General features: G+C 39.5%; 1 protein-coding gene across 4 annotated transcripts in view; it reads right to left on the bottom strand.

Moving 5' to 3' along the window:
- The window catches only part of LOC311131978 (prolyl endopeptidase-like), a 71,319-nt gene extending 65,931 nt beyond the window's left edge, over positions 1-5,388 (bottom strand). The window contains exons 1-3 of one of the 4 annotated variants that reach the window (XM_084165125.1): positions 5,304-5,388; positions 4,966-5,008; positions 4,729-4,832 (exon numbers count right to left, since the gene is read on the bottom strand). The gene's annotated coding sequence lies outside the window, so the exon portion shown is untranslated. Of the gene's footprint in view, positions 1-4,728; positions 4,833-4,965; positions 5,009-5,243 lie in introns of all 4 variants that reach the window. The other 3 variants (XM_084165126.1, XM_084165124.1, XM_084165127.1) reach the window with 3 other exon arrangements.
- Between the last annotated feature and the right edge of the window lie 264 nt (positions 5,389-5,652).

A 5,652-nucleotide genomic window follows, 5' to 3' on the forward strand; every position in this document is an offset into this window, starting at 1 on the left:
TCTTTCCAGTATAAGCCGTAGACAAAGGCTTTTCAATTTTTCCACTACATTAGAGTTATTTGATTACTTATTGAAGTTCTTTGCACAAAGGCTTTTTCGGCATTGTTCACTATCCAGCAATGCATAAACTTCTGTTACTTAATTTATGCCTGCCAGTTTTGCAGTCAGGAAGTAAAACAGTTGGTCACTCCGTTTTTAGAATACCAGTGACAAACTAGCTCACTAGCTGATAGAGAACACATCATGGTGAAGAAAGGGTGGAGCAGTTGTTGTGGGGAAAGGGATGTTATGTGGGCCAACTTCCTGTTTACTCTTTATATTCCTTCTAAACCTACCCTTGTTTCCTGTCTGTAGGTGGGAAAGGGGTCAGACCACAACGTCACGCTTCAATGGAATGCCATCAGGACCTTCTTCATTGAACACATTAAAGTGGCTCCAGTCTCCTTTTTTTTAACCTACAATCCAATGACAAGGTAAACATCTTTGTTGAATTCACGTTAGTTGACAACTCAACGCAAAATGTAAATGAAAACTAGACATTGAAGTGACATCTGTGCCCAGTGGGCAAGGTGTTGTCTGTATCATGTAGGGTTCACGGATCATTGGGTCTTACTAAAAAAGGCCTAAAATGGCCACTTTCATCATGATTTTTCTCAAAAACGGTTTGTGTTACAAATGTAAAAAGCATATCAAACATGCTTTCTAACAATGAGGTTTCTATGTGAGAATTGTCAGAACAATTTGAGATACACAAAATATTTTCGAGCCATGCTGGCATGGAATTGCCCAAGACTATTAGGTGTAAGGCGAGGCAGCCATGGTTCATCAGAAACCTGTCAGTCTGAGTTAGATTTCACAAAATATTCATAGTCAGTCTAGCAAAACCTAACACGCAATGAACGGTGAACACGCAACAGGTGTTTCTTACATTAATTCACTGGTAAAGAGTATTTTTTGATTGATGGGTGTCTTTGTGGTGACTCTGAATTGGAGGGGAATTTAACAGGTCATTAAACCAGATTAACACACTTGACACCCTTCAGCAATAATGACTATACTAAATAATTCAAATACTGAGCAAAAATTTTTTTAATTACATTAGTCTTATACTAATACAATTGCTCAGAGAAAGAGATTTTGTTTAACAAGTAATATATTTTTTTCACCCAAAAAAATGTCCACCCCCATAGCTGCAGGAAGTAGGGGTGCTGAGGGTGCTGCAGCACTCCCTGAAAATCAGAATTAAAAAACAATTATTTAATTTTTTAGGGGGTAGATTAAAAAACAATATCAATAAAGTCCTGTATTAGCGGACCGATATAGCCGACTGTAGTGCGGGCAACAAAGCACCCCCACCCCCAAACATCTTCCCGCAGCTATGGACACCCCTAAAGATTCGTACAAATAAAGTAGTCAAAGGTTTAGTATTTGGTCCCATATTCCTGGCATGCAATGACTACATCCAAGGTGTGACTACAAACTAGCATGCATTTGCAGTTTGTTTTGGTTGATTCAGATTATTTTCTGCCCAATAGAAATGAATGGTAAACATATTCTATTCTTATTTACAATAAAAGTGACTCAAATGACACAATACATTAGTGTGTCATTTTTGAGTCACTTTTATTGTAAATAAGAATATAATATGTTTCTAAACACTTCTACATGAATGTGGATGCTTCCATGATTATGGATAATCCTGAATTAATCGTAAATGAGTGAGAAAGTTACAGAGGGTCAAAAATCGTACCACCAAAACATGCTAATCTCCCCTGTTATTGGTAATGGTGAGAGATTAGCATGTCTTGGGGGCATGATCTTTGACCCTCTGTAACTTTCTCACTCATCATTATTCACGATTATTCGTAATCATGGTAGCATCCACATTAATGTGTTTAGAAACATATTATACAGTGCTATGAAAAAGTATTTGCCCCCTTTCTAATTTTCTCTACTTTTGCATATTTGTGATACTGAATGTTATCAGATCTTCAACCAAAACCTAATATTAGATAAAGGGAACATAAGTGAACAAATAACACAACAATTACATATTTATTTCATAAACAAAGTTATGCAACACCCAATTCCCCTGTGTGAAAAAGTAATTGCCCCCTTACACTCAATAACTGGTTGTGCCACCTTTAGCTACAATGACTCCAACCAAATGCTTCCTGTAGTTGTTGATCAGTCTCTCACGTCGCTGTGGAGGAATTTTGGCCCACTCTTCCATGCAGAACTGCTTTAACTCAATGACGTGTGGGTTTTCAAGCATGACCTGTTCGTTTCAAGTCCTGCCACAACATCTCAATTGAGATTAGGTCTGGACTTTGACTAGGCCATTCCAAAACTTCCAGTTTGTTGCTTTTTAGCAATTTTCATGTAGACTTGATTATGTGTTTTGGATCATTGTCTTGCTGCATGACCCAGCTGCGCTTCAGCTTCAGCTCACAGACGGATGGTCTGACATTCTCCTGTAGAATTCTCTGATACAGAGCAAAATTCATGGTTCCTTCTATTAAGGCAAGTCGTCCAGGTCCTGAGGCAGCAAAGCATCCCCAAATCATCATATCACCACCTCCATGCTTGACCTTTGGTATGATGCTCTTACTGTGGAATGCAGTGTTTGGTTTTTGCCAGGCATTACTGGAACTTGCATAACTTTGTTTATGAAATAAATATGTAATTGTTGTGTTATTTGTTCACTTATGTTCCCTTTATCTAATATTAGGTTTTGGTTGAAGATCTGATAACATTCAGTATCACAAATACAGTGGGGGAAAAAAGTATTTAGTCAGCCACCAATTGTGCAAGTTCTCCCACTTAAAAAGATGAGAGAGGCCTGTAAGTTTCAACATAGGTACACGTCAACTATGACAGACAAATTGAGGAAAAAAAATCCAGAAAATCACATTGTAGGATTTTTTATGAATTTATTTGCAAATTATGGTGGAAAATAAGTATTTGGTCACCTACAAACAAGCAAGATTTCTGGCTCTCACAGACCTGTAACTTCTTCTTTAAGAGGCTCCTCTGTCCTCCACTCGTTACCTGTATTAATGGCACCTGTTTGAACTTGTTATCAGTATAAAAGACACCTGTCCACAACCTCAAACAGTCACACTCCAAACTCCACTATGGTCAAGACCAAAGAGCTGTCAAAGGACACCAGAAACAAAATTGTAGACCTGCACCAGGCTGGGAAGACTGAATCTGCAATAGGTAAGCAGCTTGGTTTGAAGAAATCAATTGTGGGAGCAATTATTAGGAAATGGAAGACATACAAGACCCCTGATAATCTCCCTCGATCTGGGGCTCCACGCAAGATCTCACCCTGTGGGGTCAAAATGATCACAAGAATGGTGAGCAAAAATCCCAGAACCACACGGGGGGACCTCGTGAATGACCTGCAGAGAGCTGGGACCAAAGTAACAAAGCCTACCATCAGTAACACACTACGCCGCCAGGGACTCAAATCCTGCAGTGCCAGACGTGTCCCCCTGCTTAAGCCAGGCCCGTCTGAAGTTTGCTAGAGTGCATTTGGATGATCCAGAAGAGGATTGGGAGAATGTCATATGGTCAGATGAAACCAAAATATAACTTTTTGGTAAAAACTCAACTCGTCGTGTTTGGAGGACAAAGAATGCTGAGTTGCATCCAAAGAACACCATACCTACTGTGAAGGTATGGGGGTGGAAACATTATGCTTTGGGGCTGTTTTTCTGCAAAGGGACCAGGACGACTGATCCGTGTAAAGGAAAGAATGAATGGGGCCATGTATCGTGAGATTTTGAGTGAAAACCTCCTTCCATCAGCAAGGGCATTGAAGATGAAACGTGGCTGGGTCTTTCAGCATGACAATGATCCCAAACACACCGCCCGGGCAACGAAGGAGTGGCTTCGTAATAAGCATTTCAAGGTCCTGGAGTGGCCTAGCCAGTCTCCAGATCTCAACCCCATAGAACATCTTTGGAGGGAGTTGAAAGTCCGTGTTGCCCAGCGACAGCCCCAAAACATCACTGCTCTAGAGGAGATCTGCATGGAGGAATGGGCCAAAATACCAGCAACAGTGTGTGAAAACCTTGTGAAGACTTACAGAAAACGTTTGACCTGTGTCATTGCCAACAAAGGGTATATAACAAAGTATTGAGAAACTTTTGTTATTGACCAAATACTTATTTTCCACCATAATTTGCAAATAAATTCATTAAAAATCCTACAATGTGATTTTCTGGATTTTTTTCTTCTCATTTTGTCTGTCATAGTTGACGTGTACCTATGATGAAAATTACAGGCCTCTCATCTTTTTAAGTGGGAGAACTTGCACAATTGGTGGCTGACTAAATACTTTTTTCCCCCACTGTATGCAAAAGTAGAGAAAATTTGAAAGGGGGCAAATACTTTTCATAGCACTGTATTCTTATTTAAAATGACACAATACATTATTTACCATTCATTTCTATTGGGCACAAAATGAACTGCAAATGCATCCAACAAGTTTGTAGAGTCACAAGCTTGATGTAGTCAAGCCCACATCACAGACAGTTTATTGCCACCATTGCTTCACACACCATAAAACCCATCAATCATAACTCTGTGTGCCTATTTGCATGGAACTGAGAAAGTAAAAGTACAACTGGTCGTTCACTTTTCCTCAGAAGGAACAATTCTGGTTATGGTAGTTCTTTGGAAGTCACAAGTGTATGTGTGATTGTTTGAACACTTAACCTGATGGAGGTGCTCTCCTGTAGTTGCCAGAGTGTGGCATCAACGACATCACTCCACACCTCCACCATCTGGCCACACATCCCTGGCCAGTCAAAGATGAACATCTGGAAAAGACGGCACCATTTCATTAGAGATGTTAAAAGTAAAGGGCACACTAATCAAATCAACCATAGGCCTCTATATCCTAGCCCTGGTTGTGTGTGTGTGTTTGTGTGTGCCGTATGCCAAAATACTTACTTTTTAGATAAAGGGCAATCCATGGCTCCTTACATACTTCTTACTGTTGATTGATTTATAGAATAATAGTCATTAGGGTGACACCACAGCCCTACTATATATTGTAATTGAGGTAATAACTAGCTTCTTATCAGGAGGGCTTTAGTTTCCATATTATGTCATCAAATTTCACTGATAAGCCTGTCCTGTTTGCCTTGGTCTCTGAGAGCAAACACGGATAATACACTACAGTAGAAGCAAAAGAGAAAAAACATTCTGTGAAGGTGTGGGGTTTTTACCTGGAACAAGGAAAGATCCAGGGCTTCGCAGGAAGAGATTTAGAAAAAATACATACTTGCCCTTTTCATATCTTGTTATCTTCAAAAGAACACCCTGAAGGTAAACTGGGAGCTATCTTTACTTTCTCTTCTACATAACTGCTAGATTCTTATCACAAAGAACTGGTTGTTCAAGATGTCACATGACTGGCCCCACAAACTCTCAGTCCAATAGGATTACTTTTAGCTTTATTTGCTTTTATTTAACAACTGATTCAAGATCGGTTTCCCTTACTTTTACCTAAGCCTTACTGACAATAAATATAATTTGTTACAGGCATAATGTACCTTCACAAACACCAATTGATGGTAGTGTATACAGCACATATGGATTAGGCTACCTGCACAGAAACATAAGCTTACATTATAT

The sequence above is a fragment of the Coregonus lavaretus genome, assembly GCF_964263955.1.
Source record: "Coregonus lavaretus genome assembly, chromosome: 7".
Lineage (NCBI taxonomy): Eukaryota > Metazoa > Chordata > Actinopteri > Salmoniformes > Salmonidae > Coregonus > Coregonus lavaretus.